At 36.4% G+C, this 16,232-nt stretch overlaps 1 protein-coding gene across 2 annotated transcripts in view; it reads left to right on the forward strand.

Annotated features, from left to right (window-relative positions):
* Positions 1 to 6,817: 6,817 nt before the first annotated feature.
* Positions 6,818 to 16,232, forward strand: part of daam1a (dishevelled associated activator of morphogenesis 1a) — an 88,759-nt gene continuing 79,344 nt past the window's right edge. For both annotated transcript variants that reach the window (XM_055171803.2, XM_055171805.2), the window contains exon 1: positions 6,818 to 6,976. The gene's annotated coding sequence lies outside the window, so the exon portion shown is untranslated. The remainder of the gene's footprint in view (positions 6,977 to 16,232) is intronic.

The raw sequence follows: 16,232 nt of genomic DNA on the forward strand, positions 1-16,232 counted from the left end.
GTAGCAGAATAAAAGTACAATTTTTTCACTAGAACTGTACTTAAGTAAAATTATCCATCTTTAAATATACTGTAAAAGTACCAGTTACTAAAAATATTTGCTCAACTAAATGTAACAAAGTAAAGTCCACCTCTGATGTCAAGATTCACAGCTGATAACCATATTAGGCCTACATACATTTGAATTATTCTTATGGCTCAAATGTTTCAATATTTATTTGTTTGTTAATCCAAAATTACTTGTTTATATGATAGTAAATCTTTAGAATAGTCTACTTTATTTGTATAAACTTGTTCATGTATTTGTTGAAAGTCTAAGGGATGGTTTCCCAGAAGGGGATTAGCTTAAACCAGGACTAGGCCTTAGTTTAATTAGGAAATATAACAGTTTTAAAGGCACTAAGGGGCGCTAGACATGTATTTTTCACGCTTAGCGCCCCTAGAGGCCACACGCTCCGCAGCACTGTCGCAAAGGAAAAGAACTGGCCAACCTTAAAACTAAACTAAAAACTAAACCTTTAAAACGCTAAATGATCAACATTTTGAGGCATCAGAGAGAAACGCAGTCATGTTACAACTATCTGATGAGGAACTCGTGGCAGAAGCCATTTCTCAATCTGAAGGCTGCAGCCTCCGGATGTCATATTTCTAAGCTGCATACGTCATCAAGACTGTCTTATTTCAGAATATTAACAATTACAAAGTTGACTATTATACTTAGTTAATCTTAAATTGTTGCAGTATGCTTATGACTTGCGAATGTAATGCTCAGTTTACCTTAATAACCCAGGCTTGATGACGTATGCAGCCTGCACATCCGACCTCCGGAGGCCGCAGCCCTCCAACTGAGAAACGACCAGAAATATTTCCTTGCCTTTTTCCAAACAAATATTTTTGCATCGTCTCTCTCTCCCTCGCCACCAGCATTTTCCGCAATGGCGCTCGTTTTTCCTCTCATTTGTGTGAAAATTGTCGCTTCAAAAATCCAAGTAAACCGATGTGTTTAGGTCTGCCGCTTTGTAATACGTCACGCGAGTGACAGCGGAACGCAGCAAATGAGGAAGAGAGAAGGGAGAAACGCTCGGATCTGATTGGTGAATGAATATGGTTTGGTTTTACACTGTGTGAGTTTGAGCAAGTTTGACTGCTATAGCATCCTGGATTGTAATGTAAATACAGACAGTAAAAGAAAGGTAAAAACATGAACACGTGAATGCAGCATCTGAATACAGGGAACTATATGCAAGATAATCACCGTCATTTATAAAGAAGATCGCATTTATGTATGAATCAAGATCGTGAGTTTATATTAAAAAAATTGCCTTAAAGGGGGATCTCTCCAATCCTTAACCCCTTAGAGAAAAGTGATGCGCCTTTATTAGGAGAATAGCGGTTTGATCGTCCGTGTTTCCAGTTTGAATTACTTTGAGTCTTTATACATGCGGAACTTTACAGTCTGTTATTTGCGATGTTTCATTGTACACAAATCCGCCGTCTGTTGAGCTGCGTGCGTTGAATTGTTTACTCTGTGAGATTTTGTAACTATAGCAACCGCTTCTCCGCTGCCGTGTTTTGGCAGAGACTACCGTAAAATACTTATAAACCATAGACATAATAATATACGTAGACACCTCATGACGTGCTGGGACCTATTTTTTTACGGTCTATGGCTGGGACGCAAGCACCAGAGTCAATGGGAGTTGACGGAATGAAAGCCATACTATGGCCGTATTTTGTGCAGCTTACGGTTGCAATAACCGGCGCAGTATTGATTCCAGATCACATGGGATTACATTTCACAAGTATTAAGTAAGATTGAGCAATAATTTTGGTTATTTTACTTTATTATTTATAATATTATGTCAATGTTCAGCAGGAACTGGTTCTCTCTCTCTCTAATGATCTCTCGCAGTTTTTTCTTCACATTTGAAGGTTTCCCAGTGTTACAGGCATGAGGAGGCAATGGGAAGTTGCTATAAAACGGGAGGGTTTTGTTGTGACAGAGTCGTCAAAGCTCTGTAGCAAACAGTATAGAAGAAGAACAAGAGGGGAAACTCTGATTCGTTTTTAGCCACTAGATGGCGCTTCGGTAGCGCGGCCGCTATTTGGAATGAAAATTCTCACAGCCAATTCATTCTCAATTCATTCATATTAAAATGTATGTAATACACTCTTAGAATGAATGTGTTAAATTAACACATCTTGTGTCTAGTTAAGGACAACACATCTAGTGTGTTGTCCTTAACTTAACACATCTCTGTGTTATTTTTGGAATAACACACTTTGTGTTGTTTTAACACATCTTGTGTTGTCCATTTCATTTATTTAAGCTCACATTCTACACGAAATGACACACAATGTGTTAAAATTAACACATCCTTTCTTAGAGTGTACCTAATTACATAAAATACCTAATTACGTAAAAATTACATAACAATTTTGTACTTTTACTTTTCTTAAAAAGTACTTTTTAAGCAAAATTTAAAAAAGTAGATGTTTAATGTACTTAAATATAAACCAAAAACTTGAAATTATGAAATGTAGTGGAGTAAAAATTATGATAATATGCTTCGGAATATACGTTTTCCAAAGAAAAACACTGATAAAATACAGATACTTGAAAATTTACTTTTATGTAGAAAGTAAAATACTTAAGTAATGTCTGCCTCTGTCAATATGCCATACTTAAAGAGCATAATACAAAGTATTTTAGCATGAAAGCAGTATTTTTCAATGTGTGACCGTGTCCTGTATCATAACTAAATCACTGCCGCTTATAACAACTCAAACCTTGTGAAAATCCGGTAAAATTAGGGGAGTTATGATTATTCCTCATTAGAAAAAATGAATGCAAGGGAGCGCACTGGAGACCCATCCAAGAACTCTTAGTAAATAAAATGGCAAGATTACACAGATGTTAACAACTTTGCATTGAGCTTTTGTGCATTAAGCCTCTCATTATTAAATGCATCAAAAACATAACATTGATCCCAATCCCCACAGAAAACCCAATTTGCTCTTTTTATGGTCCGTAATAAAAAAATTCACATAAAGAAAAATAAATTAAAATGTATCTGTGCTTTGTATGTTGATTTCAATTAAATAAAAATCCACAGTTAAGTCATTAAATGCACTAAAAATGATGAAGTTAGTGCTTGAAGTACAATAGATGTCTTACATGGGTCAATGACAATACAAGCTTAAAAAACGTGCTTTAGATTAAAAAAAATATATATAATGCATATTTTTGAGTCAGGAATATGTTTTAAAAGATGCATTAATTAAATTTAAATGCATTTTTAAAATAATTTAACCACCATTAAACAAACGACAGGAAGTGGGCACGTCCATTAATTTATGCTTTACTGTCACTTTGTACAGACAGTTGCCCCACCTGCCTTTTTACAAGTTTGATATACCAAAACATAAATTAATATTTATTATTGAAAAATACTTAAAATGTATTTAAACTATATAGGTTATAAATGGGTCACATATGAGAGACATTAAAAACAAATAATGATATAAAGTTAGTGCTTGAAGTACAATAGATGTCTTATATGGGTCAATGACAATACAAGCTTAAAAAAAGAGCTTAAGATTAAAAAATTAAATATAATGCATTTTTTTAATATTATATAAATATTATTCATATTTTTGAGTCAGGAATACGTTTTAAAAGTTGCATTAATTAAAAATTAAATCCTTTTTTCAAAATAATTTAAACACCATTAAAAAAAAGGAAGTGGGCACGTCAAGCTATTAATTTATGCTTTACTGTCACTTTGTACAGCAGCCTTTTTACAAGTTTGATATACCAAAACATAAATTAATATTTATTATTGAAAAATACTGAAAATGTATTTAAACTATATAGGTTTTATAGAATAAATGAACACATTTTATAAATGTATCAAGTATTCAAAGTAGCCCTAAATAATGCCCCTGGACATGTCATTAACCCATATATATATATATATATGTTTGCGCCCTATGAACCAAATGGATTTCTGATGTGTTCTTTTTTAAAGATAACTGAAAATTCTGCATTTGCAGCTCAAGAGTCAGAGACGCATATGTCATGTAATTCACAGAGAATTCGGATTGAATCTCAAAATGGGACTGGTTTATAGGTAAAGAGAGAGGTCTGTTTTTAGCAGCTTATAGAGAGCGAAGGTTCTTACCACAGATTTCCATGAGCTCCTGCTCGAGTAACGATATGCAGACCTGGACTGCTTAAATATTTACACACCTCTAATGCTCCCTGCCCGGTCTCTCGTGCTGTCCTCGCTTTACATTAAACAGACTTTCCTTCCAACCATGACGGCTACAGTCAGGTACACTGACTTTAAACTGAAGTGAAAGGCTTTGGCTTCTGAAGAGGCCTTTACAGACTGCCAGCAGAACAAGGCATGTTTAAAGCCATGCCTCAGTACATTTTCATACTAAAGATTCGTTGCCAAAATAGCTGAAAGCAAGATAGCGACTAAAGACAGAAACAGGAACCAAATTAGACAGACACCAACGTAGACATGCGTGTCATGTCCTAAATATCAAAAAAAAACCTGTGCAAGTAAAAATAGAAAAAAGACACAAACAATCTTTGACATTACTCACTCAATATTAAAGATAATATACTTGTTCTTTATGTTGGATGATTTTATGCAAAAAAAAAAAAAAAAGAAAAAAACGACTACAGTGTAGCTATAGGTTTCCATGGGTCACATGAGACACATTAAAAACAAGCATTCAATACTTATGCATATTTGTGGTTACTTATGGTAGATACATTTCCGTATTTAATTTTGAGGACATTTTATTTTATGTCCATTGTAAAATATGGGTCTCTAAAGTAAACCAATGAAGAATGAGTTAAGAACTCCAGTCCTGACATTAACTCCTATGAGGGCGTGCAAGCAATATTTGTGCTAATGTGGTTTTGAAAATTTGATTCTGGGTTATTGTAGCCCCATGCCATGGCACAATCTGCATCACCAGCTGTTGCCATGCCTGTAATTCCACCAGACAGCCCACCATGTACAATCATTCACATAATCCTCTGTAAGTCTGTCTGTGGCCTGCATTTGCCTTAATAATAAATCCTATGGATCTCAGCCCCATATTACTTTTAGGTTGAATGGCACACCCTGCACCTCATGAAATATATTGGAACATTAATGTGTTGTTATTTTATACTAGTTCATGATAAAACCTTGCATTCTGGTGACCATGCTACAATACATATTTTTCAATGTGAGAGACAATAAAAGAATTCAAAACAGAGTTCATTGTTATTATTCAATCAGTACTTAATTATTCACATTCATAAGCTTTTTGTTATTTTACTGTACCTAATTTTGACCCCCCACACCTCACATTACAACACCAACTGGTCCCAAGGTCACTTGACTGTACAACTGTAGGTAGTCAATATCTTTAATGTTTACACAGGTGTCCTAGCGGACCAACAATAACATTAACAGGCCAAACCAACATTTGACAAGTGTTTAAATAGTTTATAACGGTTTAATTAATGTCTATACAAGAGTTGGGTTTGAAAATCTTGTTTTTATGCATTCCAAATAATTTCTTTCAAACTGCAGTTGGTTTGTTTTAACTTAAGCCTTCATAATCATAACTAAAAATATACAGCTAAGTAGCACAATAATACACAATAAAAACATAATAACATAATAATAAACATGTTTTGAGAAAACATGAAATATATATATTTATATATTTATATATTTTTTTCTCATTAAACCTAACAATGTCCTTTTTAAATTGTTTATCTTTAAAATAATACAATTTGGGTTATAATGTGTTATACCAGGGGTCACCAACGTGGTGCCCGCGGGCACCAGGTAGCCCGCACAGAGTCTGTGAGGTGCCCGCCAAAGCACATTCTATTAATAGTCTCAACTGTATTATTTATTCATTACATATTTTTTTATATTAGCTTGGCTTGGTTTACGTATGTTAAAATTTTAAACAATACTAAAACATATAAACAAATAAAATAAAATAAACAAGTAAAACAAAAAGTTTTAAGTAGACTATATCAAAAAGTAGCCCTCCAGATTGTTTTATCCATTGTGGTAGCCCTTGCTCATAAAAAGGTTGGAGACCCCTGTGTTATACAATGCAACAACAGGAGATCCCATTGCTTTTTGCAACATTGTTTTCCAGGACTAGTAAAAATATTTTATATATTTTGTCATTTTGATTAAAAATAAGTGTCTAAAATTAGAACTATTTTTTTTACATGTCCTTTCAACCCTTAATGTAAAGAGGTGCACTTTACAATTATGAATCACATTTATCCTGCAAAATAATTTTATGAGAGTAAGATTTAATGTTGGGGAAGATTACCTGTAAGACTGAACTTATCATGGAAAATTGTCAAGCTTGGCTTGTTAATTAAGCATAAAAAGATATCTTATTTTGTAAATAATTTGATGATGCTGTTAAAATTTTACAGTCATAAATGTAAATTTTGTAAAACTCCCCCATGTTTTGTGGTTTTTAAAGAATTTGTAATATATTTGGAGACGTTTAAAGGGAGGAAAAGTCCCAAAGCAAGATATTTATGTACCTTATTAGAGTATTTTGATTTGTTGTATTTTGATTTATTTATTTATTATAATTTTTTTAATATGTACAAAATATGTATGTAAATTGAGTGTGATCTCTAATTCTTTTGTAATTCTTCTAGTTATAAATTATTTTTTGTATTTCTTGTTCAAAACATAAAAAAAAGATTCCATTGCGTTTTTCCTCAGCGTTCGTCTCAGCAGCACTACATTTCCCAGACGTCCCTGCGCTTTCAAAGTTCGCGCATGCGCACTCACGTCAAGTCTACAGCCTAAAGAGATGACATCACCCAGTCCTGTCTGCTCGCGCTGTATTGTTTTAAAGGGGAATGAGACCGCACACGAGCACAGAGGGTCTGCGGGGAAGATGGGACTGTTTACAAGGTAAGTTTTCAATCTTATCGCGTACTGACAGCTCGAAGTCACGTAGAGAAAACGAATAGACGCAAATTAAACCGCGTTTATACTTTATTTTTTTAAAGCGGTTTGGCTTGGGTGGGTCATTTGAGATAACGTTACCTTCAAAATCCGTGCATCAGGTTTTCTTCTTATTTATAAGACACGTTTGTTTGTCGTTTAATCGCAAACAACGTATTGAAACATAATTGTATTGGAATATATTCGCATTGAAACACATTTCGTTGTTTTGGTGAAGTTACATGTACTTTATTTACTGTTTCTACATAGTTTGTTTTCCATCTCGTGACAGTTTAATACAATGTTGTCATATGAAACTATTTCATATGAAATCAAATCCATTTGTTTTCAGTTTTGACAGTATCTGACGCTGTTTTGCCTGAAACGTTTTGTCACACCTTTGGAAGGACAAAAAGTTATTCATTAACCATGTAAAGAGGGTCTGTTTTTTCATGCAGACCCAAGCAGTAGTTTTTTTCATGCAACACCGCTAGAAATGTTCGTCGATGTGGAAAAAGTGCTTGCTTTTGCTGTGAGATGTTTTGGTAATGAAATGTTGTTTGAAGGTGATGCTCTAAGTAGGCCACAGATAAAATTATGTAAAACGTGTTGCTCATAAATATGCAAATGAAGTGCAATACAGTTTAGTCATCGTTGATAACCAAGAAAATGAAAACAGATTGATAGAATTTGAATAGTTGTGTTTGCTTATATGTTGTATTTTTCTTACTAAAGTTGACACTGATGCTTTTGATGTTGGTGTGATGGTACTCTTTAAAAATAAAAGCTTACAAAATATTGATTTTACATATATTCATTTAGCAAATGCTTTTATCTAAAGTGACTTACAAGGAAGCATTTATTCAACATTTCGCCTCAAGGGCCAGATAATCAGTGGAGTTTTGTATCTTTTGTTTTAGTTTTTGTCTGCTGCCTTTGATGCTATCAAAGTTTGCTTATACAAGTACACAGGATTAACATATAACATACAGATTAAACATTTCCCTCTTCCAGAAACAATGGCAATGTTTACATGAACTAAATCCGACTGAATTTAATCTGATTGAAGGTTACAGCATCCTAAACATTGCAATCTGATTAAAATGTTTGTTTACATGTACATTCTATATAATCTGAACTGAATGTCTGCGCAAGCGCACAGTCAGGGTTGCCAGCTTTGCGTATCAAAACCATCCCCATGGACATTCAAAACCAGCCCAAAAGGGTGATTCTCATGAAATCCAGACTTAGAAGGTGTCCAGCATCAGAATTTTTAAAAAGCCCTTGAAGCCAATTTTTTTGCACATATAAGATTAAGGTCTGAACTTAGTATAGCTATTATTTTTTAGAGGATTTAAAAATATTTCCTATAGAATTACTTACATTTTTTAGATTATCATTATAAAAAATATCATTACCGCAACATGATATTACATTAAATATATGCCTTTTACAAACTCATGTTTTGGTAATGAGAACTAAAAAGTTGTCTAGGGACTATGACAAACAAAATTGTAACTTTTATATGGAGAGAAAAAATAAGAACTGCTTACCTGGTAGCCATCTTGAGTGTCACAGTCAATTATGTCCCTTCCAACAATTTTTGTGAAAATGTTAGTTTCTTGAGGGCTTAAACAATGATTGAAATTTGTTGTGGAGGATGAGAAAATTGGTTTTGGACACATTATATTCCTTATTATTGTCTTTACATTTACCAATGATCACCAAATACTAGGTATGCACCAATACCACTTTTTTGGAATACGAGTACGAGTACTTGCATTTCAGTACTTGCCGATTTTCTTTAGTCATATAACTTAACAAAAAAACAAGGGACTAGTTTGGAATTAAGAACATTCATTTAAAATGTAAAGCATGTTGTATGCAACATATTACACAATAAATAATTATAAAAAATTAAGCAGTGACAGTGCAACTCAAGTATTTTTTTCAGTTTGTTGTAAACTCTGCCTCTTTGGACAACAGGAGGGATTAACCCCTTACACACCGCTCAAACATAGACATTTCTCAGACCGTGGTATCGATCCCCCGTATCGGGGGACTTTTAACGAGTACTTCAGAAAATATGGTATCGAGGCCGATACCAGTATCGGTATCGGTGCGTCCCTACCAAATACCACATGTTTCTTTACTGTAATGTTGATAGGATAACATGCACTGAAGCTTTTTATTTTTTAGATTTTTTAATTATAAATATTTCCATGTCAAAGAACCCAAATCCAGTCATGGACACGTTGCGGTAATGAAAATTTTCCCCTTAAATGTGGAAAAAACGACAAAATTGGTTTATATGATGTCATTTGAAATCATGTGCAAAATAGTACATGAAGAGATGTTTGTAACTGTATGCTTCTTATTTTGATAGCATTTACTTTTTTATCAAAATGTTTCATGACACCTCATAAGTCTTATTTCGCGAGAATCACCCAATAAGCATCCCAATAAATATTCACAGCTCAAATACCAATAACTAATGAACAAAATCCTTTCATCCCCCGCAGATAAAAAAAGTCTGAGGATTTGGCAACGCCACCCAACGCACAGCATCTCAGCCATAAATATGATTACAAATGGATAATTGGGTTGCATGTAAACGTAGCTATTGTGACTCTTGCACTTAAAGGCATATCCAAATTGTTGTCCATTGAAATGGCATGGATAATCGTCAGGGGATTTAGGGACCCTTGGGGTCCATAGTGGGATCACTGGGGGTCCTCCAAATAATGTTTGAATCCAAAATAAAAACATTTTTGGATGGGACAATAAAGTTAATATATTAATAATACAATGAATGAAAAGAATAATGCTCTCATGATAAAATCTATTCAGTTAAATTAAAATGTTATGTAGTACACCAAATACTATTTTTTTTACAAAGTACAGTATGTGTTATAAATACAGCCTTAATTTGATACATATACTGGGGGTCCCTGTTCCTCCCCTCTATCCATTAAGGGGTCATTGGCCTGAAAAAGCTCTATGGAATGGGAATACCTCTTTTACATCACTTACATACCAATAGCAAATTATAGATGATGGCTTTCCTGTAACTAAAGCCTATTGGCTATTTAGAAGAGGGACAAGCCCTTCAGATAGGGTATGTCCATCCCAAACGTCCTGTTTTAAGAGGAAATGAGTCAAGACAGGAAAAGAAACCTCATGGGATCTTGAACATGATATGCCACGGCTTTATAAGAGACATTTGAAGATATATGAGATTCTGTTCTTGGATTTCAAATGATTCTTGCAGTGCCTCATTGTTGATGTTTTTGGATTATGAAAGGGTCTGGATGAAATGATATATTATCACCCGGAGGTCTATGGAATGATATTATTTTCTCTTTCATTATAATTTATGCACCGAGTAGAATAATTATTGCATCTGTTGGTAATGTCTGCACGCAATGCACTTGAGCATTTTAAATGATCACAGTAATGAGTAGTTATAGCCTTCTTACATGATCAAGCTCACAAGCACAGACTTGTAGTGACATCATAAGTATTAATGCAGGAGTCTCTGATCCGACTAAAATTGCTGCTCGTTCATGGATGTAATGCAGGTTTGTTCACATTGAAAATTATTGCCGCATTCCATCATATCTGCGGCTGCTTGCTGTTCTCATCCATGGCAGCTCGGCCTTATTTATTTGTTGCACCGCCGAGAGCGTTCACTGTTCAGCGTGGTTTAGTCACACCTCCAGTACTTAACATGCTGGGCAAAAAGCCAAATCCTGCCAGCATAACCCAGAATTCCTGCCTGTGTTTCTTGTGTCTCTGTTCTTCTGAGGCTTCCCTACCAAATAATGTCCCTTATGCCTTAGTTTGTATGTGAACCCGAAAAAGGGTTCATACCAGTTTCCGTGAAGGGTGTGGGTTTGTGCATAGCCTTGCACAGCAACAAGAGTTTATGTTTTGGCTAATTGGATAGGCCGGTAGAGAAGCAAACATCAGGCATGTGGGAGACGTCTTTAATTACAGAGGTGGGGTCACATTGAGACATCTATCTCAGTTGGAGAGAACGCCAAAGAAATGCCAAGACGCGATACAGGGACTTCTTTCGGAGTGCAATCGATACCAGACGGAAGCCTCCACCCTCCTCTGGGCTACTTTTGAGTTAATGTGGTTTTATTTCTAACAAGTTATTTTAAGTGTTGTTTATTCATAGTTTCTGGCCCTCTTGTGTGTGTGACGTATGATGAAATCTGTTTGAAACTGGAAAAATGTCTGTTTGCGGTATTCGTAGTGTATTTACTTTTGCAGTGCATACAAATTGAAAGCGAGAGAAGAGCTGTAGTCTGTTTGTCTGTTTCTGATCTCATAATATGATTAGAATTTGTAATTGTAAAGTATACAAGTAACACCCAAAACATGTTATGTATGGCAAAAGTGAAAGATCTGTTTATAATTATTTTACTGTAATATGTGCCGTACTGTATTATTACAGTAAAATAATGTTTTTCCTCAGTTTGGTATTTTTAATAAGTAGTTCACTTTAAATGTCAATCATTTACTCATTCTTACGTTGGTATAAACCAATTTGTTCAAAAAGTTATTGACAAATAGCCTCAGTCCCCATTTAATTTCATTGCATTAAAAACAGTAGGGTGATTTTCGAAGGTGTCCAGCATCAGATTTTTTTTAAAAGCTCTTGAAGGCATTTTTTTTGCCCATATAAGAATAATAGGGGTATCACAATTAATCGATTGTGCGATGCATCGCGATGCGGAGGTGGACGATTCTGCATCGATGCAGTAATAACCAATAATCGATTATAGCCTGCAGACGTCATTCGTCGCGTACAGGTATGTGGTGGTAGAAAAAATGGCGGAGGGTTGTGAGACACGACTGATAAAAAATGCACCAGGTATCTTTAAAGCCAATGTCTGGGCTCATTTCGGCTTCTATGAACATGCTGGTAAGCACGAACTGGACAAGACACACGCTGTGTGTAAAGCCTGCCATGCACAAATAAAATATGTAGGCAATACAACTAATTTAAGAGTTACAACGGAGTCAGTGCCTGGAGCCAGATGGATCCTTAAGGGGCTGGAGAGGCTGATTGAATGGGCCAGGATGTCATTCAAGCCAGCTAAATCAAGATCCTTAGTGCTGAAGAAGGGCAGGGTGGTGGAGAAGTTTCATTTTACCATATCGGGAACTCAAATCCCAACCCTGTCTGAAAAACCAGTTAAAAGCCTGGGAAAGACTTTCGACAGTAGCCTCAGGGATACAACATCCATCAGAAACACCTGTGAGGAGTTGGAGAGGTGGCTGAAGAGCGTGGACAAAACTGGGCTCCCTGGAAAGTTTAAGGCATGGGTATACCAACATGGGATTCTACCAAGGATACTGTGGCCTCTCCTCCTGTATGAGTTTCCGATTACCACCATCTCAGATCTGGAAAGGAGAGTCAGTCGCTTCCTAAGGAGATGGCTGGGACTCCCGAGGAGCCCTTTACGGAAACACCTGCAAGCTGCAGCTCCCTCTAAAATCCATCGAAGAGGAGTTCAAGGTCTTGCGCGCAAGAGAGGTGCTGCAGTATGTATGTTAGGGACCCTAAAGTCTCTGGGGCAGGTGTAGTGGTCAAGACTGGCAGGAAATGGAGGGCAGAGGCAGCAGTAGACCAGGCAGAGTCACGGCTGCGCCATGGTGTTCTGGTGGGAGCAGTGGCCAGAGGAAGGGCTGGGCTAGGAACCTTTCAAGTGCCCCGGTTGGACAAGGCTCGAGGAAAGGAGCGGAGACAGCTAGTTCAAGGTGAGGTGAGGGCTGCGGTGGAGGAGGAAAGGTCCAGCAAAGCTGTGGGAATGGCACGTCAGGGTGCCTGGACTAGATGGGAACAAGCTGTGGAGAGAAAGATCACTTGGACTGAACTTTGGCGGTCAGAGCCACACCGCATCAAGTTCCTGGTGCAGGCAGTCTACGACGTCCTCCCCAGCCCATCAAATCTGTACACCTGGGGTCTAATCGATACACCAGGATGTGTCTTGTGCCAAAGAAAGGGAACTCTTGAGCATATCTTGAGTTGCTGCCCAAGAGCTTTGGGGGAAGGCCGGTACCGCTGGAGGCATGACCAGGTGCTCAAAACAATTGCAGAGAGCATCCAGGCTACTATTAACAACCGCGGGAAGTCAAAGCACTCCAAGCTAACCATCAGCTTCATCAGGGCTGGAGAGAAACCAGAAAGATCTGCCAGGGTAACATCAGGGCTTCTGAACACTGCACAGGACTGGCAGATGAAAGTGGACTTGTGCAAACAACTTAAGTTCCCCCAGCATGTCGTCAATACCTCCTTGAGACCTGACATTGTCTTGGTATCTGAGGCAACAAAGAACCTGGTCATGTTGGAGCTCACTGTGCCATGGGAAGATCGAATGGAGGAAGCTTTTGAGCGAAAGAGGGCAAAATATGAATGCCTCGTAAACGACTGTCATAACCAGGGCTGGAAGGCAAGGTGCTTACCTGTGGAGGTGGGGTGCAGAGGCTTTGCAGGGCAGTCCCTCTACAGGGCCTACACCGCACTCGGCATCACGGGTGAGAGAAGAAGAAGGGCTATCTGCAATAGTACAGAGGCTGCAGAGAAGGCTTCGAGGTGGCTCTGGATCAAAAGAGCAGATCCGTGGACAAACGCTGCTAGGGCACAAGCTGAGGCTTGATCAACCTCAGCTGGGTCACCTGAAGGAGGGTGTCTGATGTTTCGAAAGACCCGAAACACCCAATGAGATCAGGAACATCACTGATGATGTGCCCTAGCTTAGCATCAAACGATGTATCATTACAACAGAAACCACGTTAACCGTTTTGACCCTGAGCTGCTAAAGGATGCAAGTGTTGATAATGCTTTAATTGACAGTTTTATGCACTTTTAGTTTTTCCTAATGTTTTAGTTTTAAATGCTGCTATTGTTTGTCAGACCAAGTTTGTCTTGTTTCCTATTAAGTAGTATACTTTAGTATACTTCTTGAAGAAAACAAAATAAAAAGGAGTTCACATACTGTATCTGACTTCTTACATTCATCAATATAAATGTAGCAATGTGCAGTAATAAAAAAAGGATGCAATGCATCGTGATGCATCATGATGCATCGTAACATCGAATTGGATCGAATTGTTAACTTAATAATCGGAATCGAATCGAATCGAGGAACCAGTGAAGATTCACACCTTCCTTTAGAATTATTTAAATTTTAGATCATTATCAAAAATTATCATTACCGCAACATGATATTACATTAAATATATGCATTTACAAACTCATGTTTCTGTAATGAGAACTAAAAAGTTGTCCAGGTACTACAAACAAAATTTTAACTTTTATCTGGAGAGAAAAAATAAGAACTGCTTACCTGGTAGCCATCTTGAGTGTCACAGTCAATTATGTCACTTCCAACTATTTTTTTTTTGGAAAATGTTAGTTCCTTGAGGGCTTAAAGAATGATTGAAAATTGTTGCAGAGGATGAGAAATGTTTTCTTGGACACATTTTTATTCCTTATTATTGTCTTTACATTTACCAATAATGACCAAATATCACATGTTTCTTTACTGTAAATGTTTATAGTATAACATGCACTGAAGCTTTTTTTTTTTAGATTTTTTAATTATAAATATTTCCATGTCAAAGAACTCAAATCCAGTCATGGACACATTGCGGTAATGAAAAATTTCCCTTTAAATGTAGAAAAACAACAAAATTGGTTTTTATGATGTCATTTGAAATCATGTGCAAAATAGTACGCAAAGAGATGTTTGTAACTGGATGCTTCTTATTTTGATAGCATTTACTTTTTTATTAAAATGTTTCATGACACCTCATGAGTCTAATTTCGTGAGAATCACCCAGTTAACATCCTTAAACCACCCTGTTGTAAAAAATGTAAGTTGTATTGGGTGAAAAACTTATTTTGGCCTGTTTGAGTAACTTTAGGGTGGTTTATGTGATTCCATTTGCTTTCATTGCAGCTTTTTTCCAGTGGAAGTGAATGGTGACTGAGACTTTCAGAAAGTCACACAGGTTCGGAGGCTTAGCTGATAATGTAAGAAGTACATTTCAGGATAAACTATCTCTTGAAATACTACAAGAAGTGAATTAAAAAAAGGTCTGGCAGCGGTGACACAAACTGTTGTTCTTTTGTTCGTTATGGGATGCAGCTGAAAGCTCCGCAGCCTTTTTTTTCACGCCGCAGAATAATGTAGACAGTTTTTCCCACTGTTATGTGCACCTCAAAGGGCCTCTAGTAAATGCCACAGAAGAAGCATACCTGCTCGGTGGCATACTGTATAGTTCAACCGAAACAAAAATCTGTCATTTACTTGTCTTTATGTTGTTTCAAACCAATTCATACTTCTGTGAAACAGAACTTAAGGCATAAAGTTAGTGACAGACAGCCTCAGCCCCCATTCATTTTCACTGTATAGAAAAGAGTAGTATTAACAATACTTAAAGCGTTCTTTTGTGAATAATGTTAGTCGTAATGTCTGAAGTAATACTCTTATTTAGGCTTGTTTGCCATAGTTTAGGTGATTATTACAAACCTGTTAAAGGGGTCATATTGTGAGATATGATAAGTATTTGGTGTCCCCAGAATGCATATGTGAAGTTTTAGCTCAAAATACCCCACAGATAATTAATTATAGCATGTTAAAATTGCTACTGTATAGGTCTGTGTAAAAGTGTGCCGTTTTTGGGTGTGTCCTTTTAAAATGCAAATGAGCGTATGAGATGCAAACACTGATCACAATGATGGTGGTTTGCACAATTGAAACTCAATTGTGCTGTCAATTATTTTTATTATCTTGTTCTCTCTGCACTAAATGGCAGTGTCATGGTTGGATAGTGCAGATTAAGTATTACTGCAATTGACCTTGCTACCTACCTACCTCAAAAAACAGGCGAAAAAATAATTTTTCACATGCTTGCAGAAAATGGCTTACCCAAACAAAGTTACTGGGTTGATATTTTTCATGTTTTCTAAGCACTTGGGACCCAATTATAGCACTAAAACATGGGGAAAAGTAAAATTTTACACCATGACCCCTTTAAGATTACATCTAGGTGGACCCCAAACCCACCCCCCCAAAAGACCTTTGTGCTTTCTACGAAAATTGTTTTTTTTTCTTTATGAATTTTTATATTATGTATAATTTAAATATGTATATGCCACATTACTGTTTAATTAGAGTAATTGTTTACTAGTGAGTTTACA

The sequence above is a fragment of the Misgurnus anguillicaudatus genome, chromosome 7 (assembly GCF_027580225.2).
Source record: "Misgurnus anguillicaudatus chromosome 7, ASM2758022v2, whole genome shotgun sequence".
NCBI classification, from domain to species: domain Eukaryota; kingdom Metazoa; phylum Chordata; class Actinopteri; order Cypriniformes; family Cobitidae; genus Misgurnus; species Misgurnus anguillicaudatus.